This window comes from Protopterus annectens, chromosome 7.part0 (genome assembly GCF_019279795.1).
Source record: "Protopterus annectens isolate FY-2018-M chromosome 7.part0, PAN1.0, whole genome shotgun sequence".
In the NCBI taxonomy this organism is placed as follows: domain Eukaryota; kingdom Metazoa; phylum Chordata; order Ceratodontiformes; family Protopteridae; genus Protopterus; species Protopterus annectens.
The window spans coordinates 1,462,158,840-1,462,185,745 of record NC_056739.1 but is presented as its reverse complement, the minus strand read 5'-3'; the positions used below and the strand labels follow the sequence as shown (position 1 = coordinate 1,462,185,745).

At 39.8% G+C, this 26,906-nt stretch overlaps 1 protein-coding gene across 1 annotated transcript in view; it reads right to left on the bottom strand.

Annotated features, from left to right (window-relative positions):
- Positions 1-26,906, bottom strand: part of SUMF1 (sulfatase modifying factor 1) — a 1,255,299-nt gene that overhangs the window by 382,723 nt on the left and 845,670 nt on the right. The gene's annotated exons all lie outside the window — the stretch shown is intronic.

Here is a 26,906-nt window from a genome sequence, read left to right as displayed (position 1 = left end):
TACTGTTTTACTGACAGAGCAATATATTCCCTACAAAGCAGTGAACATGAAATGCACACATAAGAAACAAGAACAAAGCCAAAATGTGCCAGCTTGCAGTGCCTATTATGAATCATTCTCTTTCCACAGAGTATCATATAGGCACTTTGCAAGCACTGGTTAGACCATACAGAAGGATCACAATGGCAATGCATGCAGAATCAGAGTCGTAAGGCACTGTACTGTAGGATCTAAAAATGTATTCACCAGATTCAAGCTTACATAAAATAATTATCTCAAAGGCATTTTAATAATTAAATCGAAGCATACTTAGTTAAATCTATCTAATCATTTTCATTGTAGTACTTCTTTACAAATTCTAATTTAAACTGGAACAAATATATACAAATTAAGTAAAAGCACAATGTTATGACATTATAAACATAAGTTTCAGCTTAGAGCTAGCTTGACTGATTCTGATTCTGTTCAAACAAATGTGATCTATTTGCAGACATAAGCATCTGCGCAATTATCTCTGTTTTGTAAATGTTTATATCCACCACCAAGTTGTAATAATGCTTAAAAGACTTTTATTTTCTCTCATAAAGTAAGAAGCTGCTCTTGAGCTATGTCTGGAGCTGTTTTCTATTTTTATTCTTTGCATGCCTGAAGTTTCTTTTACTCTTCTGCACTAAAGAATAAATGAATATGTAACAGCAAATCCTTCTCAAGGGCATTAACCTGTAATTGTGTTTAGAAAGGTCATTTAAGATACCCTAGCTAGGCTCTATTCAGAAGAGGAAGGAGATAACCACACATTGTAGCCAACTGAGCAGTGCATTTTGTAGAGAAGGGCTGTCAGATAATCACTTTACTAATGATGATTTTCAGGTTGGCTTTGCCTCTGCAAACAATATATAAATAAATTATATACAATTATTTTTAATTAAATATATAAAATTAAATTAATTAAATTAATTAAAATAAAATTAAATTATATAAAATGTCTAAGTCATCCTAGTTTCAAAACAAAGGAGCTGCTGCATCTTGAATTATAATCAAAAATATGCAACAGCAATTAAAATTCTTTACACAGAAATACAGTAACTTGTGTGTGGCTTGATATAACAACAGTAATATATATGATTTTGTTAGCAACGGATAGGTATTATTTAGTTTTATTCTGAATGTTCTGGAAATGTTACAGTTTGCAAGTTTCATTCTGACCTTAGTTGATCTCCAATTCTGACCTTAGTTGATCTCCAACTACAGATATCCATATGTCCATTATGCTTTCGGATTTTCCAGGATAAGATGCTAGCACACTCAGCCATAGATTTTAAACTGCTTGAACTAACGGTACTGAACAAAAGTTAAACAGAAGTATCTCGTAGGAATAGATGTCAGCTTGCACTTGTGAAACAGTTTCCTGCCCCAGTAACATTAAAATAGGACAGAAAATACTACTGTATATGAATTAAGTACTAAGACAGGAATAAAAGTAAAAAATTGTACACAAGTTGAACTGTGTGTTTTCCATCCACTGACCCATTAGTGAATGTAGGCTCTTTACAGAAATGTGGATCTAATTTTGGAAGCGAAGCTTGTTGTATGTTTACTCTGGGTTTTGATATAAATGCTTTGCTGAATGGAACCAAGCTGTTCATCTAATAAAATGGACTATGGCTTTGCGAATGTACTCTAGGCTGGGTGTATTTAGGGTATGCCCACAAAAAGTCAAGAATGCCTATGTGATAACCAATGCATGCCCCCACAGATACTAACTATAAATGCTGTCAGTGTATGGAGACTTACTACGCTATCTCAAACACAGCAAAAAGCAGTGATTTTTCTTCCATGTAGTTATGGTTCTTATACCTGACAGTAGGCGCAAATTCACACAACTATGTTCAGTGACACACGATGATGGAATATTAAAGGTCTATTGATTATGCAGTATATTCAGTAAGCTGATATACATTATTAGCTCTGTTAGTGTGTTATTTAGAGTTACAGTATTAAAAAACTGGTAATGTAGCACACTTCTGTTGTCGGAATCCAAAAATATATGTACTAAACTAACTGGAGAGACATTAGGTACTATGAGGTATGTGGATTTAAATGGTTCTTTTATTACGGCTAGCTCAGACAATGAGGACGAAGAACGAAATAAAAAGAATCAAGTTAATTCGGCCTATTGTACTTAAAGGGAATAACGTCACCAAATTAAAAAAACAAATCAAAAGGACACCCTTAATTTTACTGCAGTTAACAATTAAATAAAGGAATGGCAATTCTGTGACTCCTAAAATTAATTTGGATGTGATTAAATTGTTCTTGTGCATCTATTGCTAATTCTGTTGGGGAATACTGAAAATATTTACTACACATCACCGCAGAACACAAACTGTATTTTGATCAAATGAAGTAAGGCAAACAAACACTGCTGGTAAGTAGTTGAAATCTTTTAGAAATCAACTCCTGATGCTGTAGCTCTATGTCTAGTAATATCTCTCTTTCAGGAGAAACTAGATTAAAAACATTAAGTCCATATTTTTATAGGATCTGTGTAAAGTCCTTTACACTTCAGTCTGTGAATGCTCATGTTAAACCATCATGACTGGGCTGGAACTTAGAAAGAATACATATTTTCTCAGGATTTACTGATAAGCTTAGTACACAGTGGATATGAATCCATTGCCACCTGTCTCCCTTATGGACAGGGACAGCTTATAAATGCGCTAAGACCAAGCATATACCAGTCGTTTTAGTCCATGGCCATTGATAAAATGGCACATTAGGGGATGAATGGGCTAGGCTTAAAAATACTCAAGGGCCGTTAGCCCAGTAACCTTCTATAATCATGCAAAAGGTCAAGTTTGGAAGCCTGTGAACAGTCTAGAAAATTCACAGAAAGAAAAATGCATTAGGCTACTACAGGATATGCAAAGGAGAACAAATGTAACATGACAGGAATGATAAATGGAATATGAATAAAAGCTGCAGGCATTAGACAAGTGAATGGAGTAATACGATATGGAGTCACCATATATACTATCAAGACAGAGGTGGAGATAAGAAAAGTACAGTTTTGTACCTACCATAAATGTAGATGTTCGAGTGCTCATACAGCTGCAGTCATTACAGATGGGTTATCCTGCTTTCAGGCGGGTCCTTGGTCGGCCAAATTCCAAAGTCTAGGTCCGGCGTCGGTTGTTGTCGCTTCTTCCCTGACGTCAGTGCGACAGGGGTATAAAAGAGGCAGCCGACGCCATTTTCTTCAGTTTTTCTTGCCCCAGATGTCAGGTGCCCCCAGAAGGAAGGCAAAACATAATGTTATGCAAACATGCAATATAGATAAATCAAAAAACTGTAGTTGCAAGCAAATACACCATAAAAGAATACCCCCAATAGGTAGTATGATAAAGGTGTTTGTCATAAGGCCTGTCCTAAGAGGGGACGGAGGGGGGGTAACCTGGACTGCAGCTGTATGAGCACTCGAACATCTACATTTATGGTAGGTACAAAACTGTACTATGTTCATCGTGCATACAGCTGCAGTCATTACAGATGGGGAGAATCCCAAAGCTAAGTAAGGGTGGTAGGCACTAAGTGGAACTAGGAGGAGCGAGAATGCCCTGCAAGACTGCTGTGGCAAAACCCGCTCTAGATTTAGAGTATAGTGGAAGGTGGTAGTGCTTGGAGAGTGTGCACTGAACTTCTAGTAGCTGCTTCCAAAATGTCCTTGGTAGGGACCCCCCTGAGGAAAGCTGCAGAGGTAGCTGTGGACCTGGTGGAGTGGGATCTGATGTATGCAAGCACAGATTTTCCATGAAATGAATAACAAAAGTGAATGCAGTGGGCTATCCATTTTGAAATTGTCTGTTTGGAAATAGCCTTTCCTTGAGCACCTGTAGCATAGGACACAAAGAGTTGCTCAGATTTCCTGAATGGCTTTGTTCTGTCCAAGTAATAACGAAGTTGTCTGTGAATGTCCAAGGAATGTAGTAGTCTCTCCCCTTTGTTCTGTGGATTTGGATAAACGGTAGGTAAGTGGATAGTCTGATTCAAAGCTACACTGGATACTACCTTTGGCATGAAGGTAGGGTTGGTTCGTAAGGAAACTCTGTCCTGATGGAAACTGATGAATGGTTGCACAGCCATGAGGGCCTGCAGTTCCGAAACCCTGCGTGCTGAGGTGACAGCCATCTGGAAGGCTGTTTTCCATGACAAGTACTGTAGCTCTGTTGAAGAAACCGGCTCAAAGGGAGGCAGGGTCAGCTTTTCCAATATGAAGTTGAGGTCCCAAGCTGGAACTGGTGGTTTCTTTGGGGGTTTTATATTTTTTGCCCCTCTGAGGAACTGCCTTAATAGAAGATGTGAAAATAAAGGAGGGTCTGTGTTGTATTGTGCAGAAATGGCTGAAGCGTGGATCTTGATGGAGGAGAAGGAAAGGCCACTGTTTAACATCTCAGCTAGGTACTGTAAAATTTGAGGTATATTTATTACCCAAGGATTCTGGCCCTTTGCTTGATTCCAGGAACAAAATAGTTTCCATTTGGCGGAGTAGGCTTTTCTAGTAGAAGGTCTTCTGGCCTCCAAGATGACATCCTGCACCTCCTTGGAGAGGAGAGTCTGTTGGGAAATTAAGGTATTCTCCATGCAGCTAGATTTAGGGTTTTGAGCTGGCTGTGAAGGGTTTTGTAGTTGTGCTGGGACAACAGAAGAGGGAGTAGAGGTAGGATCCATGGTGGGGAGTGTGTCAGGCTGTTTAGGAGCGGATACCAGTGTTGTCGTGGCCAGTCTGGAGCAATGAGAATCATTTGTGGCCTCTCTGCTCTGGCTTTTAATAGAACTTTGGTCAGTAGAGGAAGAGGCGGGAAGGTATAGACTGTCAATGTTGTCCAATTGAAAGAGAGTGCGTCCACTTTCCAGGCATGTGGATGATAGGTCCTTGAACAAAATTTTTTCAACTGGTAATTTCTGTGGGTAGCAAATAGATCTATGTCTGGCTGTCCCCATGCCTGAGTTGGCAGGAATTGTGCCTGTAGTTGAATTTGCAATTCCAGTGCTGTGTTCCATAGGGTCATGGCTTGCCTGCACAGGGGGTATGAATGAGTTCCCCCCTGTTTGTTTATGTACCACATGACTGTGGTGTTGTCTGTCCTCATCAATAGCTGGCCTGGATGCAGTAGGTCTTTGAAGGTCATAAGAGCATTTTGCCCGGCTAGCATCTCCTTTTGGTTGATGTGTAGGTGCTTCTCTTTTTGGGACCATTTTCCCTGACTGCACTGATCTGCCATGTGTGCTCCCCAGGCGTAGTCTGAGGCGTCCGTTGTGATGATTTGAGTTGCCTGAGGTACACAGAAAGGGAGACCTGTGTTTCTTTGGCATGCTTGAGCCCACCACAAAAATTCCTTTTGAAGGCATGGAATGAGTGGTATAATTGTTTCCAAGCTGTGGCTGTGTTGAGACCATAAGTTTTTTAGGTGCAATTGTAGTTTCCTCATATGCAGCTTTGCACATGGGATTAGTAGGATGCAAGATGCCATGAATCCCAGAGCCTGCAGGACTTTCCTTGCAGTTAGTCTGGTGAAAGGTGCCATTTTGCTGAAGTATTGAGACAGTTGCCCTTGTTTGTCTGGCGTGAGGAAGGCCATCTGGGTGGTTGTATTTAAGCGGACACCCAGAACAATTATCTGTTGAGAAGGTATTAGTTTTGATTTCATTTTGTTCACTGTGTATCCCAGGAAGTTTAACAGTTTTATTACAAACGCCAGATGCTGCAAAAGAATGTCCTTGCTGTCCGCTTGGATCAGGCAGTGGTCCAGATATGGGTAGATTTGTATTCCTTGTAGTCTGCAGAAGGCAATTACTGATGCCAGGCATTTTGTAAACACTCTGGGCGCAGTAGATAAGCCAAAGGGCAAGGCAATTCTCTAATTGGTAATGGGTTGAACCTGCAAGAAATCTGAGGTATCTTCTGCAATCTTGTCTGATAGGGACATGCAGGTATGCCTCCTTGAGGTCCAATGTTACCAGCCAAGACTCCTTGCCCAGCATGGGAAGAAGCTGCTGTAATGTGAGCATCTTGAATTTTGGCACCTGTAGATATGTGTTTAGGATGGATAGGTCTAAGATAGGTCTCCAATCTTTGTCTTTCCTTGGTACCAGGAATAGTCTGGAATATAAACCTTGACCTTGTTCTTTTGCAGGTACCTCTTGAATCGCTTTCATATCCATGAGAGCGGAAATTTGTCTTTGTGCCTCTGCCCTTTGATTTTGTGGCAGGTTTGGCATGCCTCTCATTTTGGAAGGGTGTGAAAGTGGAACCTGTAGCCTCTGTCTATAATGTCCAGAATCCATTTGTCTTTTGTAACAATATGCCAGTTTTTTGAAAATAATGCCAGTTTTCCGCACAAAGGTGCTGCCATTAAAGCTTTGCTTGGCAGGCATAGGGGGAAGTCATTGTGTCTGTTTTCTAAATGACTGTGATCTATCTTCTCCACCTCTTGGGGTTGGTGCTTGCCACTGTCTTGCTCTGTAAGATCCTTGAAGTTGTCCTCTACCCCTTGGGCGTCTGTATCTGCCCCTTTGAGGCCTGTCCGTGGCTGGAAAGGACCAATTTTTTGAAGGCCAGTTTCTGCTGAAGCGTGGAGGTTGTACCTGTAGGAAATCTTTCAATATTTGTACAGATTTTGCTTTTTCCTCCATTTTCTTTAGTACCTCCTCAGCTCTAACACCAAACAATACATCTTTTTGAAGTGGTGCATCTAATAACTTTGCTTTGACATGATCTGGTAAGGTTTGCTCTTTGAGCCAAGCATGTCTACGTATAACAGACCCCGTGACAGCAGCTCTACACGAGGCCTCTAAAGCATCAAAACCACACTGCAAGGTATGTTTACCCACTTGCTCTGCACCATGCAATAAATCCTGCAACTCTTTCAAATCTGGTTGTTCTGTTTGTGTCATTTTGTTTTTCAACTGAGATAACAAAAACTGTTGGTACTTTAACATATGGAATTGACAGTTTAATGCCCTCATAGTTAAAGTGGCAGATGTATACACCTTTATCCCCCACCTTTCTAATGCTCTGCAAACTCTCTCTGAAGGTAAAGGGTTTTTAGCAGTAGAGGCCTTTATTCCCTTGGGACCCTGTGAAATAGTTTCTGGGTCAGCAGTATGGCTTTTAAAAAGGAAATGGTGAGAATCAGGGACCCGGTAATACCTGTCTGGTTTAACAGGGGCTGGAGGTAAATAATCTGGGTTAAGGCTGGCTTCTGCATACACATCATCCAAAATATCTAAAACAGGAGGGATAGCCAGGGGCCTATGCTGGGGGAGCAGTAGAAATTCCCTGAGCCTTTTCTTGGAATCTGAGTAATCTTGGCCTTCCCAGTGAAAGTGTTCCCTCAATGTATGCAGGGTTTCCCCAAAAGAGTGGTCCTCAGGGGGGGGGAGACCGAGGGAATAGACTCCTCAGCATCAGAGTCTTCGAAAGGGGAATAGGCATAATCCTGGTCCTCAGAATGTTCTGAGGTAATAGAAGCCTGGTCTGAGGAAGGGTAGTCTTCCTCCAATCTGGGTCTTTTGTCAGAGGGGGGTTGAGAACCCCTGATGAGAGTTATCAAATCCTCAGCCATTTTAAGCATCTGTTTTTTAGGCATGGGGCCTTGAGAGGAGGTCTGAGGACCCTGTTTTTTAGTTTTCATGGCTGCTTTAGATTTAGTGAAGGATTTAATAGAGAAAGTGGAAGGCCTGAAGACGCCTTCAGAAATGGCAGGCCTGACTAAATTTTGAGTTTCCCTGCCAAGAGTGGAGTCGGTATCTGCAGTAGGAATGGAGACCGAGGAGCCTGCGACCTCAGGTACTGAAGTCACCGGTAAAATAGTTTCATCAGTATTCAGGGGCTGCGTAGGCGCCTCACTGAGAACCGGAGAACTGGTAGTCGGCCTAAGCGTGGTCTCAGTACTCGGTGCGGACCTCGGATGTCGGTCCTTATCTTTGCGTCTTTTGCTTAAAACTGGTGTCGGTGTATCTGACGACATGATATAATTCAATTTTTTGCCAAAATAATGAAGGGCGAACTCCGCCCGGCGCTTAATAGTGCGCTTGTTGAACCTAGCACAAAAACGGCAGGCCGAGACGTCGTGGTCTGGGCCTAAGCAAGGTATACAGAAAGAGTGGAAATCCTTATGCAGTATTTGCTTCCCACAAGAAATGCAATTATTAACTTTGTCTGACATCGGTCTGAGGCAAGAAAAGTTTCCCCAACGGGGTACTTAGCTTTAAAGAAGACTTCGGCTGAAATACTTTCATAAATCTCAGGAGCTGGCCGACCGGCACTTGCGAACTGCTTCTGCTTCGGGCACCGCGCGGCAAGAAAGACTGAAGAAAATGGCGTTGGCTGCCTCTTTTATACCCCTGCCGCACTGACGTCAGGGAAGAAGCGACGACAACTGACGCCGGACCTAGACTTCGGAATTCGGCCGACCGAGGACCTGCCTGATGGCAGGATAACCCATCTGTAATGACTGCAGCTGTATGCACGATGAACATCAAGGATATAGGACACAAGAGGACATGTTACAGGAGAAAAAGTTACAGGGAAAACAATTCAGGTGAGACTTAAGGAAATGTGTTTATTGGCAGACTAAAATATCCTGACAGAAGAGGGTGAAAGAGAAATTAGTTAAATAGAATACAGTTCAACAGGATGTATTAAACAGGAATGAAATATGTGATGGGCAAGGAGACAAAAACAGCACATCAGTTATTCATACAAACAGAGCAAATGACTGCATGATCTCACAGATGTAGGTAGATTGATATACACTAGCAGTTCAAAACAGAAAAAAAGAATGAAAAATGTCAATGAATACAACAGAAAATGATGCTGCTTTGATCAAATCAAGTTGGACCCCTCTATAACCAGGAGGACCTGTCTATCTAGCTCCAGTAAAATCCTGCTCCTCAGTGAGCAAGACTGAAAAGCAATTACCCAACTTCGTAAGACAAATAACTAAGGCATGGTCTTCCATTAGGCCTCAAATCATACAGCCAGGGGCAAGGAGGCTGGAGCATCAGGATCCATCAGTACAGCAAATGCATAGTTTTTGTATATGAAGGAACCCCGTCCTTCCTCTTCAACCAGCAGGACAGAGTCATCCTCCTGGGAGGAATTAAGAAGATACACGATATTCAGTGGTAGCACCAAACGAGGACCTACCCCTGGAGATCATAGCTGGTATATAGTGCCTTATGAAAGTCTGCAGAGAAACCCACTGCCACAAACCTACCAGGAGGAAGCCCTTTAAAGGCAGCCTGGGAAGATGCGACAGCCTTGCCAGAGTATACAGTAGGCTTGATTTGTAGAGGTTTGACACATTTCTCATAATATACCAAAATACATTCTGACAGCCACCAAGATAAACTTACTTACGATACTTTGAACCCAAACTTGTTATAAACACAAGAAACAACTATATGGGAGGATTTACTAATAGCTTTGGCCCTTGTTCAAATTAAAGCATAAATGCCTGTGAGCATCTAAACACTAACAAATACTGACCTCTATCAGAATATTCTTGTAAGAACACAGGCAAATTACACACTGATTAAGATTAGTTTCACTAGCTATGCAAGGCATAAAGCTAGAATTAATATGCATGGACACTCCTCCTTTACTGAGCAAGATGTCCTGAAGATCTGTGTACAGAATCTTGAATTCTTGTTGCTGATGTCACTAGTACTAAAATTTTAGTTTACCAAGACAAAAAATTGAGATTTGCTTACACAATGGCTCAAACAGAGGTAAAATCATTTTTTAATATGTAGTTAAGTCCCCAAGTTGAATATGTTCCCTGAAGGGAGGTCTGACTTGACAAGTTCCATTAAGAATGATCTTGCACACTTAATATGAAGCCATTGAGTTTTCATGCACCCAGATGAAAATTAAATAATACAGATACATGAACCTTGACAGGACTGTAGTGTATGCTTGAATCAAAAATGTGAGCCAAGTAGATGTCCTTAAATTCACCACTGCAGTATTCTTAACAAACAGGATTCCCTGCCATGGAAGCCTGATGTCCAACCAGTGCACCAAAGACTCCTGTTGCTTTAAAGTTAAGCTGAACATCACCCAAATGCTCCTTGCATAGTGCAGGGCATGAAGGTGATGTTCAGGCCTACTATAGTCAGAACTTCTTTGCCACCAATCAGAATGCATCTTTTCACCACCAGTTTACCTGCATCCTTTTTCTGCAAGTTTCTGCCAGTTGAACACATTTTTGTTCTCCAGTGACTACATACGTCTGTTAGCTGGCTTCTTTGCAGTTGCAGATAAGTGCACTGTTGGGGTTTTTGTTTTTTCTTGTCTTGTTTTGTGCTCCTTGGGGTTAATGTTGTTAGATATATATATTTAGACATTTATAACCGTGCATACTCACTTCTGTTTATTAGCATATATGTGTAGTAAAATATAACAGTGCATGTACACTTCTGTTTGCTAGAATATATCTAGGAAAATATAGTCACAGTTAGATGCATGTACACTTCTGTTTAAAGCAGTCACTTAGATGCATGTACATTTCTGTTTGCTAGCATATATACAGTAAAGGGTTGAACTGCTCTTAGCTAAAAAGCAAGTAAAAAGGCATCCAGCTGTATGTAACATGAATGTTCAGTGTTTGGTACAACATCAAGGAAAATGCTGATAAGGATAACTCCTTAATTCCCGAGACCCAGGTGCAAGAAATAAATAACTCCCTACCAGGCTGAAGATAAGGACGACTTCCTAATTTACCCTGAAACAAAACACTAAGTAGCTTAACAACAGACTGCATGATATCAAAAGAATTCCAAAGGTATTGACAATAAGACTGTTCTCATGGACAGGATCCGAATTGCACAAGAAAACGTGTATATAAAGGACATTAAAAGTGCATGATGTTAGATCTGATACACTGGAGAACATTTTCCATGCTGCCTGAAAAGTTTAACCTGAGACATTAAAATCTGTAAGCTGTAAAGTATTGCACATGTCGTCAGTTACATAGACAAGTTATTTTATTAGTACTGCGCAAAGTTGATAATATTGTGCTGAAGAGGTTAATAGTCTGCAAAGTTCAGGGCATTAATCAGACTTTTATTTTAACAAGGCACCAGCAAGCAGCACAGACATCTGCATTTAATTTTTCAGTGGCAACCGTTTCCTGTATTCAAACACAGGGGGAGTGGTGCCTTGTATAAGGTCACTTCAGTAAAAGCACAGTAACATTTATGTATGACTGAATCCTGAATAGGAGCACTTCAGTTTCCACAGTTTGCAGCAGTACAGTTCCCCAGACATCTCGATCTGGACTGAGACTGCTGTGAAGGAAGGAAACAATAGCATAAATTTTCCAGGTCAATGAATTCTCAGGTTTCAAATCTGCAAATGCCAGTTTCATTTCACCAGCTTTTCAGGTAACTACAGAAGTTTTCCAACCATCTACAGTACGCAGCGTGGCCAACGCTCAATGTAAAATTGGAAAGAAATCTTGTGTATTTACATGCACTGTGGATGCTGGTAAAGAGGGTAGTAAACAGGGTTTTAATCTTAACATATCAGAACAACCAGATAATATTTTGGACAGACTATGTAAAACCTTATTAGGGCAAGTTTACAGTCAGGAATTATGCAAATTGGTAGCAACATCTGACTGTTATTTTCAACAGAAAAACGTGTAGTATGAAATAAAGTATTTATTGTGTCAGTCATGTAAATCTGCTTTCTGGGTGCAATATCATAAAAGTACAGTTCAGACCGATAATGGTAAACAATCAGATAAGGGTCATACACTTGCATTACTTCCAGATGTTAAACAGTTATGTCCTGTCACCACATGTAAAATGTTAATTTCAAAGTTACAACAGCAGTCATATCAGTTGCTAACAAAATCCCCTGTACATCCTGTTCCATCCTATAGACAAAAGTGCAATAAAGACACTGCACAGCACAAAACAGATAAAGACAGGAAAGAAGTTCATGGTGAACTGACAAACATTTAATAAACTTCCAAGAGACAGAGAGCGAGTTCGGAGAGTTTAAAAATGATGTACAGACACTTTTCAGCACTGAATAAGAGCTTTAGTCAGTAGAACAGGTTACTAAGAAATATCAGACAGCCTATGCAAAATTACAAGACAAAAAAGTATGGTTAGTAAAGAGTTAAAGAAAGAGATTCCAGATCTTAAATAGCAATTAGCTATACTGACAGAAAATAATTTACAACACTCTACTCTACACTTGGAAAATGGTTAGTGTACACAGCAGATCTAATGTATGAACAAATGATTCCCAAAGGTTTTAAAACTTTCATTCATTTAAAGCAAGACACTTATCAGTTAAACAAAAAAGTAAGACGTATAACTGACGTTCTTATGACATACACATAAGGACAGCCTCACATAGCTAAGCTATCAAATAATTTCAAAATCACCATTTCAAATAACAGAACAGTTCTAGTGCATAAAAATCAAACAAGAGTAGTTAAAAGCAATGAAGACAAAGTCACAAAATTGACGTGCATATATTTTCTTTTCACCTAAAGTGCACTTGTTTAAAATGCACAAGAGCAAAAGGCAGACAACAGCAAATGTTTTAAGCATGTGTTAGTTAAGCCAATATCTCTCTTGTTTTTTATAATTTTTTATAATTGTATAATAGCACCAGAAATAGCAGAAACTCCAGCCAAAACAGCATTCAATTGGGTATATAATACTACAAATAAAACTCAAGGTAACTTCTCTTGTCCTGAGGGACAAGCATGTCATATTAAAAATCTTTCGTTAGACCAGAGTGTCGCAGTCTGGAAAACAACCAGAGGTCAGACATACATTCAATTCTCACAGCGTAAAGCAAATAAACAATACTACAACAAAACGCTGCATACTACAGGGGGAAAGGGCACTCTTTCAATTTTACACAGTACTGGAAAAGGGTCTAGCCTGTATCAATGATTCAGTAATTATTAAAAGACAACCTTGCCTTTTTATTGTCATCAAGTGATTAGGGTACATCAACATGTACAGTAGCGGGACAAAACTACCAAAAACAGTAATACGTTTTAATGTTTCAGTAAACGTTTAATTAACAGGCTTCAGTTTAATATTAATATCACTAAGTTTGTAAACTGGACTAAAGGTACATTACAGTCCATGTATGTACAGATGCAAGAAAAATGCTGTGCAAGAAAAACTAACAGCAAATAATAAATATGCTTGGCATATGTGTGCAGTAAATGGTTTAATATGTAAAAAGCATTCTTCAGTGTATAAACCATGTTTTCGACAACACTCTGTAAATCTGTGTAAATAAACAATTTTGTCATCAAGTTTTAAACTGTTCACAAAAATTGCTCCTCAATTAATTTGTATGTACACATATGTGTTTATTCCAGAAAACAAGGCTGCAATGCCTTTACAATGAAATCTAAAGACATTGTCAATAACTTATGAAGGATTCTCATTAAAATCATTACATAAAATCATAAATAAAAACAAATAGTTAATTCAGCAATTGCAAAATACAGCTCAATTTTGGTGAGACATTTTTTTACAAAATGATCTTCAAAAGAAAAAAGTTGTTAAACTACATCATTCATCCAATTCTAGTAGTAATTGGTTGTTATCCTTGTGCTGACAATATAAAACTGTTTTAACTTGCTGTATCAAAAAAAGTAAAGATTTTGTTGCCTAATGTGTTTTCTGTAAATCCTGATACCAAAGAATGTATATCAATGTAAACTTTTTTGTGTGTTTTAAAACAAAAAGGGAGAACTGTTGCATCTATATCACATCATCGAATACGTGAATATTGAATGCTTACATGAGCGAATATTCACATACTCAAAATTTGTATTGTGGGGGCGGATGTGCCCCCTTCACCCCCCGCTAAGTATATATTCCATATATATTCCTACTCAGAGATCGCACTACAGTGAGGAAAGGGCAAAAATCCCGATCTTCACTGTACAGCAAAAAAATTCCTAAACTTTGAGTATGTGAATATTTGCTCATGTGAGCGTTGGATATTCATGTATTCGATTATGTGATATAGACTCGAACCGTTAGATATTAGACATTTATAACAGTGCATGTATACTTCTGTTTATTAGAATATATATATATATATATATATATATATATATATATATAGTAAAATACAATAGTGCATGTACACTTCTGTTTGCTAGAATATATCTAGGAAAATATAGTCAGTTAGATGCATGTACACTTCTGTTTAAAGTATAGTTACTTAGATGCATGTACATTTCTGTTTGCTAGAATATGTACATGAAAGGGTTATAAACTGCTCTTTGCTAAAAAACAAGTAAAAAGGCATCCAGCTGTATGTAACATGAATGTTCAGTGTTTGGTACAACTTTAAGGAAAAATGCTGATAAGGATAACCCAGGTACAAGAAATAAACAACTCCCTACAGTGTTGGAGATAAGGATGACGTCCTACATTGTCACATAATTCACCTTCAAACAAAACAAAGTAGCTTAACAACAGACTGCATAACATCAGAAGAATTCCAAAGGAATTAGCAATAACAGACTGTTCTCATGGACAGGATATGAATTGCACAAGAAAAAGTGCATATAAAGGACATTAAGACTGTATTATGTTAGATCTGATTCTTTGGATAAGAACACAAACTGGCTAAGAACACACCCAGACGTAATGAATCCAATAAAAGTTTTAATAAACTCCAAACAGCACAAAAGGTAATGTAAAGCACTTTTCGTCTGGTCAATTCACCAGACTTCCTCAGACAAACCCATACAAAACAAGCACCAAGTTTAAATTAAAAACTTTTCCCTCCAAAACTACACCATCCTATCAAACACATTGTTCAATTAAAACATTAAAGTTCTATAACAATACAATACCCTAAACCTTGAACTTAAAGTTGAACAGTTTTTTTTTAAAAAAACAACATTTTATGAAAAACCTTACTTGTTATAAAAACCTAGAAAACTAAGACATGAAAAGTGGGTACTACTCATAGCCCTTATAAATATTAAATATATACAAAAAACTTTTTGATCTGATTCATTGTTAGGTCTGGTACACTGGAGACCATTTTCCATGCTGCCTGAAAAGTTTAACCTGACACATCAAAACCTGTAAATTGTACAGTACTGTACGTGTCGTCTGTTACATAGACAAGTTATTTTATTAGTACAGCACAAAGTTGATAATACAGTGCTGAAGAGGTTAATAGTCTGCAAAGTTCAGTGCATTAATCAGACTTTTATTTTAACAAGGCACCAGCAAGCAGCACAAACATCTGCATAATGTCATCCAGAAAAAATAAATGCCAGTGTGGGAGACAAGATTCCCCATAAAGACTGCAAGGATAAGTGTCTTTTTTTGTCTAGGAGATTTTCATGACCATACATCTTTTGTTCAATTTGTCAAGTGCTCATTCCGAAAACCCTTCTCCATAGACTTTCTTCCCTTTCCATGTATCTTGAGAACAAGCATCTTAAGCTTCTCACTAAAGATACAATGGCAGGTATCTCCCGCCATTAGGGACAGCCATTTGGGTAGGTGAAAGGTACAATTGGAATCTTCCTTTGTCCAGCCTCTGCCGGGTGTTTCTCCCAAGGTCATTACAAACTCAGAGGCTTGCCCGGCTGTGCTGTCAGATTTCTCTGCAGCAATCATGTTGGAAGCCAGTGAGGATCTGGCTGGCAGCACGTCTGAAGAGGCTTTGCAGGTGTCCATCTCGGATGGTCAGGTGGAACCACGGTTGATTTTTTCTGAGGGGCCTAGGGGAGTTCCTCCATTTTTAGTTGCGGAAGACGTTTCTACTATGGTTTTCGGCTGTCATTTTGGGTCTGAGCCTTCTCAGTTTTTTGGAGGGGACATTCCCTTAAAAAAGAAACACAAACTTAAACATGTTTCTTCTGCTCCTAGGTAAACATAAAGTGACTGGCAGGCCTTTACTCAGGGGCTATTTACTGGTTTAATATCCTTAAAGCCTCCTCAAGGGGTTTCAATTCCTTCTCTTCCTTGGTCCTCTACTACCCCTAAAAGGCCTAGAGAACAGGATTCTTCTGAGGATGAGTCAGATTCTGATGACGAATCCCAGACCTATTATACTCAAATTCCTTCTCCTTGGGACATTGTGTCAGAGGAGGAGGAATCTATTAGTCCTGATGTTCCTTTTCAGGAAATTTCCTTTGGGGACACGGTCTCTAGGATGATGGATTTTTTAAGTGGAATTGAACTCAGGTCTCTGACATAAATAAGGGGTACTATGAGTTGCTGCAGTTGGAATCTCCTAAGCCTGCGGCTAGTCCTCCTTTTTTGGCTGCTTTGTGGGATGTTTTTTTCCAATACCTCTCGTGTGTCTGATTCTCTGCCACCTGCTCCCAAGAAACCTGACAAGTTTTATAGGGTGCCTGAGGATTTTTTTTTTATATAAATGTCTTGCTGCTGACCCCTCTGTAGTGTCTGTAGCTTCTGATAAGCTGTCTCCTTCGTCCAAGTTATTGTCTTCTGAAAAGGACAGCAGAGCTATGGAAAGGCTGGGTAAGAAGGTTTACACTTCTGCTACCCTAGCTTTCAGGGCTATTAATTATCAGACCCATATGTCTAGGTTTGTGTTGGCTCTTCTTTCGCAGGCCTGTCAACTTATTTCTGCTTTTCCACACTCTGAGAATAAAATCTCTGTTCATTCATTGCTAGGGACTTCCTCTCAAGTCTTTTGTCATTCCATTAAATGTAGTTATGATGCAGCAGGTGCCTTTTTTTAGGGCAGCTGTTTTTGGTTCAGTGATGAGGAGGTTTTCTTGGCTTAGGCTTTAACTTCTACCTGATGATTTTAAGGCTAAACTGACCAATGCTACTCTGGATTGCATGCTTTTGTTTGAGAAAGCTGCTGCTGGTTTGTTTAAGTCCCTTCAGGATAAGGATAAGGAGCTTAAACACGTGTTTGTTTCTGCTGTGCCTAAATTTCAAAGAAACTATCCTGCTACACCTGGCTTTGTTTGTAGGCAATCCTGTCCTTCTACTAAAGGTAAAAAGAGTGGCAAATGGGCTCCTCCTGCTAAGGCTCCTCAGTTTTCCGGGACTCTGAAGCCTTCCTTTCCAGACAAACCAGGTGCTGCATTGACTATCCACCCTTTCCCAGCCAATTCCTCTTTCTCTTCCTGCTTGGCTTCAGATCACTCAGGATTCTTGAGTTCTATCAATCAATCATCAGGTGTACTTCATGTTGTGGAAATCCTTTCCTCCTTTTATGGGCATTCCTCAAGCCTCCTCAGGAACAACATCCCTTTCTCCCAGAGGTTCTTCAAAATCTTTTGACTCAGAGTACTATTTAAGAGATGCCTGTGTCCCAAAGGGGGAAGGATTCTATTCCAGACTGTTTCTAGTGCCCAGGAAAGAGGGCACTTGGAGACCTACTCTAGACCTCTCTCATCTAAACACTTTTCTAAAAGTGCATTCCTTTTAGATGTTGTCCCTTCAGATTCAGTTTCTTTCTTGCTCCCTCAGGCCTATATGGTGTCTCTGGATCACAAAGGATGCTTATCTCCATATTCCAATCCATCTTTTTTTTAGGAGGTTTTTGCGTTTCTTTGTTGCTTCCTGGCATTTTCAGTTCTCTGCTTTGCCCTTTGGCCTTTCTACTGCCCCAAGGGTGCTCACCAAATGCCTTGCTCCAGTTATTGCTTTTTGTGGGCTTCAAGGGATCCAGATACTTCCTTATTTGGATGACCTGTTGATTCAGACGGCCTCTCCAGAGACCCTTTTACAAAATCTTCATTTTGCCATTTCCCTTCTTCGGGGTCTGGGGTTCACTATAAATTTCAAAAAGTCTTCCCTGACTTCTTCTCAGGATCATGTTTTTCTGGGTTGCAGGATTCAGACAGTGCAAATGCTGGTTTCCCTGCCCCCTCCAAAGTCCTTAACACTCATTTCTTTACTTCACACTCTTCTTACTCTGGCTTCCATTACTGCCAGGGAGTTTCTGAGAGCTCTTGTTTTCATGGCATCCACCATTCCGATCCTCCCTCTGGCCAAACTTCACATGAGAAAGTTTCAGTGGTTTCTGAAATCAGTGTGCTTGCCTCTAGACTTTGTAGTTCCTCTTCTTCCTGGTCTCAGATGGGAACTTCACTGGTGGATTCAGCAGCTGTCTCTGAATCCAGGGATCCCTTTTCATCTCCCGTTTCCCTCTCAGGAATTGTTCACAGATGCTTCAGACATGGGCTGGGGGTGACATTTGGCTCCCTGAAAGTTCAGGGCATGTAGTTGCCACGTCATCAGAACGAGTACATCAATGGCAAAGAGATGAAAGCTCTTCTACTGGCTTTTCAGGCCTTTTATCCTCTTTTCTCTCCAGGGCTTCTCAAGGTGTTCATAGACAATACCACCATGATGTGGTATATCAACAAACAGGGAGGAATGAGATCTTATCTTCCTCACTGGTTGGGACTTCTGGTATGGGATCTTGCTGTCAAGTATCAGATGACTCTTCAGGCAGTTTATATCCCATCCAGTCAGAACATTGTGGTTGATGCCCAGAACAGGCCTTAACTCAGTCCCATGAATAGATGCATAATAGGGATGTGTTTCTGGACATTAGCCACCAGTGTGATAGCCCTCAAGTGCATCTTTTTCCTCATCTCTGACCAGACAACTCCCTCTGTTTTGTGCCAGAGTCCCAGGTCCTCTGGTGTGGAAGGTGGACGCCATCTCATTTTCCTGGAAGGGGATGTTACTATATGCATTCCCTCCCCTTCCTCTCATTCTGAAATCCCTGTTCAAAATTCAACAGGATGCTCCCAAAATCTTGTTGGTGACTCCCTTTTGGCTGTGACTGTACTGATTCCCTCTTTTTTTGCATTTAGCCTGGGGCAATCATCACACGTTACCTGACAGGGTGGATCTACTCTCACAAGACAAGAAGATCTCTCATCCATCCCCACCTGTCCATGCTTCAACTGACACTGTGGATGATAGGACTCTGATTCCTGACAGACACTGCTTTTTTTCTGAGTACGTGCTGCATGTCCTGCAGGAGGCCAGGAAACCTACTACAAGGAAATTCTATTTATCCAAATGGAAGAGGTTTTCTATTTGGTGTCTTTCTTTTAACCTGAACCCACTTACTATGGATGTTCCTTTGGTTCTCTCTTATTTGTGAACTGCTCATTCCTGGTTGGGTCTATTCTTCTTTTAAGGCCCACTTATCAGCTATATCTGTGCTTGTCTTCCTTTTTCTCCTCCTTTAGCTTCTAGATTTAAGGTGAAACAATTTCTTAAAGATGGCCTTAAAATTAGAACTCACAGGATGCTTGTTCCTTCTCCCTGGGACCTTAATTTTGTTTTGGAGAAGTTGACTCAGGCTCCTTTTGAGACTGCTGTTTCAGCTTCCTCGCAACATTGTTCCTGGAAGACTGTTTTTTGTTAGGTCTTACTTCTGCCAGACAGGTGTCTGAGTTACAGGCCCTTATGGTTTGTTCTCCTTTTTTGATCCTTCATTAGTACACAGTGTCCATGCGAACTAACCCTTCTTTTATATGCCTAAGGTGGTTAATGAGCTATCACTTAGTCTATTAATCTGTGTACTTTTTTCCCCTCTCCACAAACTGACAGTGAGAGGGTGCTGCATACTTTGGATGTGCATAGTAAAGCTATTAGAAAATCTGATCAGTTATTTGTTTCTGTTCACCCTAGGTCATTTGGACTTGTTCTATCCAAGCAAGCTATTTCTTCTTGGATTTCTAAGGCTATTTCTTTTTGTTACACTTTTCATGGAAAGAGCCTTCCCCTCTTCAGCCAAGGCTCATTCTACTACAGCTGTGGTGTCTTCTGGTGCTTTTTTCAAGGGCTGAGAAACTAATTCTATTCCTGAAGCAGCTACCTGGACTTCTGTGTATACCTTTACCAAGCACTACAAGTTGGATGCTATCTTTAGAGCTAGGGCCGGTTTTGCTACTGCTGTTCTTCATGGCTTTTTAGGGGACTCTTCCGCTCCTTCCCCTCTCTAGTTTTCTCTTGACCTTTGGCACTCTCCCATATGTTAAGAATACTGCAGCAGTGAATGTAAGGAATAGTACAGTTGTGTAAAATCTTACTATAACTGTAGATGTCCTCATCTTCAGTGCTGCAGTATTCACTCCCTCCCTCCTTCCTTCCCCTTAGTCTTTGCCTTCCTGGATGCACAGATTACCTCTTGGGTTCCTTGGACTGGTGTTCCTTTTGGGGCAATCAGTTCCGAGTATGGTAGGCCTGAACATCACCTTTAAGGAGTGTTGTGGTGATGTTCAGCATATCTTTAAAGCAACAGGAGTCTTAAGCAGACTGGACGGACGATGTACTTCCACAGCAGGGAATCCCATATGTTAAGAATTCTGCAGCAGTGAAGTCAAGGACATACACCATTTTGATAAGATGTTAAACAACTGTATTTTCAACACAGCCAAAAATAGGAGGTGAAATAAGGTCCAATACACTGAAAGAGGTCTGCACCATAAAACAAGTGTCACTCATGTAGGTCTTCTTAGCAGTCTGCCTTTGGGCAGTCTCATGATCTGGTCAATCCTTGGAGGGTAAGAAGTGTCCTTGGCCATCAAAAAAGTGGAAAAAACGTTACCAGGTAGAATGAACTGAGGTGAGAATTGCTAGAGAGGTGAAAAAGAACAGTTCTGACTGCTTTCTGAGAAAAAGGCCTCTCCAGAATGTGAGACTCCAACAGAAAGAACCTGTGCTACCAGTGCCATAAAAGGAGCTATTAGAATGACTTTTAATGCTTTAAGCAGTTTGAGTAATCTGAAGGTTTTAGAAGTTGACACTGGCTCTGCACATGTAATACTCCAAGTCAGCAATGATAATGGATGCCCTGAATACTTGCTATATCTTGCTACACACGGTATAAAGCTTAAGATTTCTGGTCAGTCAAATGCTGTTTAGCATTAAGACTCCTCTGTCTGAAAGGATATTAAAGATTATTTTAGAGGTAACAGAATTCTCAGTAAACACTCCAGTGTCACAGTGCATTTAATGTAAGTAAATGTACTGAACAGACCCACTAGTCAGCATAAGTGGAAAGATTAGCTTTTTCTGGCATTCCCTTTTTCTTGGGAACAATATGATGATTATATGGTGGGTACTGACAGATGTTTGCTCTTTACTGAGAGTGGAGAGTGTGATATGATTGCATGTGAGTATCCAATTCGTAATATTACTCACTACATCATATGAAAAGCATTGTACTAGTAGTTCTATGAGGTAGATATAGACTAACCCTTCCTTAAACATTTTTAAGTCAAATGACAATCAACAAGTTCTGGTCATGGCTGACTCAATCACTAGAAGAAAATCATCACCTATATAAGAATCTGTTTCCCATAATCTCCTTGTTATTTAACTGCTATTACATATTCCAGAAGAATGCTAAATGTCACTTGCTTTTTGATCTTTGCTCAGCATACCTAATTTACCTCTGTATGTCTTTAACATTTGTCTCTTATGAATAAGACTAATTAGTAACTTCAAAAATTCCACCACCTCCCACACAATGACCAATGTCACATCTCCTTACAGCTTATTTGCTCCTCTTCAGATCCACAGTCCACAAACATCAGTAGAGATGGCTGACAGCCAGGGACTATCACCATCATCCTGGGGTTGGACGATTTTCAGGATATTCCTAACACCTCCACATCCCCCCTACAATTAGGTAGGCTACAATGTCTTATAGGACAAAGCTAGTGTAAATGAAACTTTCTGACAACCTCCTATGCTTGACTAGAATGTGATTGGCTGCACTTGTACCGTTGATTCCCACATTTTAACATGGGGTGAAAATCCAAGGCCACCCCCCCACCCCCCTTCCAGATGGAGTTCCTGAAGCAGATCCTGCACTGTCCCTCCAATGGGCTAGGAAAGTCAGTGGTAGTTCATCATTCTCATATTACCGTCTGGCTAAATGGTTTTTTTTTTTTTGGATCAGGGTTTCAGATGCACTGACATCAGAACATGGCATATGCACTTTAGACTTGTCACTTGTATTTTGCATTTACCCTTATTTAGCTTAAGATGATACTGTCTAAATATATTCAGCAATTACATCAGCTTCCTATCCTGCTCTTTGTGTCTGACTTATACTACCAGATCATCAGCTGTGATTCAAATGTCTGCAAAGTCTTCAACTGCTTTAGTTGATGCTGATGAAATGCCAAATGGAAAGACAAGGAAGCTGCTTCATCCTAATTGCATATTAAATGTATGCAATTTGAAGGTTGAATTTTATAAATTTAAAAACCCTGGAATGTATATATTATTAAAAAGAATTTATATGGTATGCTTGAGACTACTTTTTCAACTGTAGGTTATGCTTTCTTTTAATTACAATATTAAAATTTGGCAGAACAATAAAATTGCAAATCTTGTCCTACTTTACAATAATGGCCATACATTCACTCATTTTGTCAGTTCCAACTGCTTCTTAATAATATCGAGTGTCTCCATTCCATTCTCTTAATTCCAGTTCACTTTTAATCATGAGTGCTCTACACATATTTTTCTAGAAGCATGCATCTCTGGCACTGTACTTTGTTTTATTTATATTTGACATTTCTAAAAGTGAAAATAAATCAGGATAGTCGTGTAATAATTTTTTAGAGTTATGCGGTGCATTGAGACATCTCTGTGATAGTGTGATTCATTCTGCGTATGTGTAATCCTTGATTTTACACTGCGATTTTTTTTTTTACCATTCCTATCTTCTTACAAGTCACAGGCTTCCAAACAACTTCTAAGTGTAACTATATCAAAAAGGAGATTATACTTGCTTTTTTGTAAAGTATTTTCTGACATAAATACTAAACTGAGCATCTGTGCCAAGTTTAAATTCTGCATTCCATCCATTATTACCCCATATTCCTTGCCAACAATCTAGCTTCTCTCTCTCTCTCCCAGGGCATCAGGTGCATTTTTACATTTCACCGTATCAGCTATTTTCACAGGTTACTACCAGATAGATGGTTTGAAACCATATACAAGACTAACCATGCACCGTATGAAGGCTAACTTTATGAGAACCTGTTGCTCGTCTAGTCAGGATGAAGTAGACGAACACTGTGAGTTCTGTTCAAACAGCTTTATTACATACAAAGATAAACATACAGTGGATATAAAAAAGTGTACACACCCCTTTTAAAATGCCAGGTTTTTGTGATATAAAAAAATGAGACCACAATAAATCATTTCAAAACTTTTCCCACTTTTAATGTGACCTATAACCTGTACAATTCAATTGAAAAACAAACAAATCTGTTAGGGGAAAAAAATATAAAAAAATTAAAAAAAGTACGATAAGCTTTTTGCATATGTGTGCGCACCCTTAACCTAATACTTTGTTGAAATACCTTCTGATTTAATTACATTCAGTCTTCTTGGGTACACACCTGTCATCAATTAAAGTCTCTGATTAACCCCAAATAAAGTTCAGCTGTCCTAGTAGGATTTTCCTGACATTTACTGAGTTGCCTGCTACAGCAAAAGCCATGGTTCGCACAAAGCTTACAAAGCATCAAAGGGATTTCATTGTTGAAGGTATCAGTCAGGAGAAGGGTACAAAAAAATTTCCACAGCAATGAATATACCATGGAACACAGTGAAGACAGTCATCAAAAAGTGGAGAAAATATGGGACAACAGTGATGTTGCAAAGAACTGGACGTCCCTCCAAAATTGTTGAAAAGACAAGACAAAAACTGGTCAGGGAGGCTACTAAGAGACCTACAGTAACACTGAAGGAGCTGCAGGAATTTCTGGCAGGTACTGTTTGTGTACTATATGTGACAACAATCTCCCGCATTTTCCATATGTCTGGAATATGGGGTAGGTTTGCAAGACAGAAGCCTTTTTTTTCCACATAAAAACATTCAGACCCGGCTAACATTTGCAAAACAATACATCAAGTCTCCCAAAAACATGTGGGAAAATGTGTTATGGTATGATGAGAACAAGGTTGAACGTTTTGGCCATAATTCCAAAAGGTACGTTTGGTGCAAAAACAACACTTCACATCACTAAACGAACACCACCCCTACGTTGAAGCATGGTGGTGGCAGTATCATGCTTTGGGGTTGCTTTTCTTCAGCCTGAAATGGGGCTTTTGTCAAGGTGGAGGGAATTATGAACAGTTCCAAATACCAGTCACTTTTGGCCCAAAACCTTCAGGTATCTGCTAGAAAGCTGAAGAGGAATTTCACATTTCAACATGACAATCACTCCAAGCATACATCCAAATCAACAAAAGAATGGCTTCACCAGAAGAAAATTAAAGTTTTGGAATGGTCCATCCAGAGACCAGACCTAAATCCAACAGAAAATCTGTGGGGTGACCTGAAGAGGGCTGTGCACAAGAGATGTCCTCACAATCTGACATATTTGAAGCACTTTTGCAAGGAAGAGTGGGCAAATATTGCCAAGTCAAGATGTGCCATGCTGATAGACTCCTACCCAAGAAGACTGAATGCTGTAATTAAATCAAAAGGTGCTTCAACAAAGTATTAGTTTAGCAGTGTGCACACTTATACAACCAGCTTATTGTACATTTTTTATTTTTATATTTTTTCCCCTAACAGATTTGTTCATTTTTCAATTGAATTGTACAGGTTATAGGTCACATTAAAGGTGGAAATTTTTTTAACTGAAATGTTGTGTTGTGGTCTCATTTTTCTATATCACAAAAACCTGGCATTTTAACAGGGGGGTGTAGACTTTTTATATCCAGTGTATATTTTATATCCAGTGTATATACAAACTACCTGTCTCATACATAGTCACACTCTGGCTGTACTCACAAAATGGCACAGAAGATAGTGCATGCCTGCTATTTATACTGCATGTTCAGGTCTTAGAAATACTTCTTAAAGGTGCAACACATCTGTTATTCTACATTCTCCTTCTTTGAAAAATGACATTAACAATTTTGACCGACATGCTATAGGTACAAATAATTTTCCATCATGCAATTATACAAACCTAGATACATACATACAACTACATCTAAATTGCTGTATATCTCACAGTGGGCCTGGAGATACGACCAAATCGTGTAACGTATAAACTAGAATTGGGATTAGCAACTGGGATTGTCTCTGCTGGCTGTTCAACATAAGGGTCGCTATGAACATTAGCAGTAATGGTAGTGGCTATCAAGACACGTTCTGGGATGGAACACACTCTGAATCACTCTGAGATTTAGAGTCTTTATCACAGGAACAATGCTGTGATAATGGTTCTGGTACAGAAAGTAGATGTCTGTGATTCCTCCTATACTCCACACCCTCAGATTCCACAAGACAGAATCTTAGCTCTTCACAAATATTTGTTACTTGACCAATCTGGTCGAAACCTTTCGCTGTTTCTGTCTTGACTGTCTCTCCTTCTTTCAACAGACAAATAAATCTGCTTGATTTGTCGTAGCTGAACTTCTGGAAAGAATGCTTTCTAAACAATTAGGCTTTGATTGAGTTGTTTTTAGCTTTGGGCCTCAATAAAGTGGAACTGATGGGCAATATTGTTTTGGTTTGCCTAGAGAGAAGTCCTTGAGCAGGTGAGCCAGTTATATCATCATGGGATATGTTTCTGAGATTGAGTAAGTTCAAAAAGCAAAAGTATTGGCACTCCTGACTTCTCAACTAATTGCTTTGCACTCTGTACTGCACATTCAGCTAGTCCATTTGACTGCAGATATTCTGGACTACTAGCAACATGTACAAATTCCCATTCTCTTGCAAATTTTTGAAAAAAACTGACTGGTAAATTGGGTACCACTGTCAGCGATAAGCTTTTGTGGACTTTCATGGACTGAGAAATGACATTTCAACTTGGTAATAACAGTAATGGAAGTTACGTTGGATAGTAAATTGATCTCAAACCAGTTCGAATAAGAGTCTAACAGTACTAAGTAATGTTGATTGTCCCACTCGAATATGTCAGTTGCTATTGTTCACCAAGGTAACAGCAGTGGCAAAGCCTGCTCTTGTTCTGGAATATAAGGGCAGGTGGTAGTGTTTTGTGAAGGTATGTACAGAACTCCAAGTGGCTGCCTCCAAAATATCCTTAGTAGGCACACCTCTGAGGAAGGCTGTAGAGGTGGCTGTGGCCCTGGTGGAGTGAGATCTGATACCAGTAGGGACAGATTTTCCATGATAGGAGTAACAAAATCGTATGCAGTGGCCAATCCACTTGGAAATGGTCTGTTTGGTAACTGGTTTCCCTTGAGCCCCTACGGCATAGGACACAAAAAGTTGTTCTGATTTCCTGAAGGACTTTGTTCTGTCCAAATAGTAACGTAGCTGCCTATGGATGTCTAATGAGTGAAGCAGCCTTTCCCCTTTGTTTTGAGGGTTAGGATAAAAGGTAGGAAGGTGTATGGCTTGGTTTAAGGCTACCCTGGATACCACTTTTGGCATAAAAGATGGGTTGGTACGAAGGGAAACCCTATCCTGATGGAAGATGAGGAAGGGCTGCACCGCCATGAGGGCCTGTAGTCCAGAAACCCTACGAGCTGAAGTGATGGCCAGAAGGAAAGCTGTTTTCCAGGACAAATATTGCAGATCTGTTGAAGCAGCAGGTTCAAAGGGAGGCAATGTTAATTTTTCTAGTATGTAATTAAGGTCCCAGGCTGGAATTGGTTGTTTCCTTGGAGGTCTTATATTCTTAGCCTTTCTGAGGAACTGCCGTAAGAGTGGGTGAGAGAATAAAGGAGGATCCGTGTTGAATTCTGCAGAAATGGCTGAGGCGTGTATTTTAATTGAAGAAAATGAAAGTCCACTGCTCAGCAGTTCAGCTAGGTACTGTAAAACCTGAGGCAAGTTCAATTTTCTAGGGTCCTGT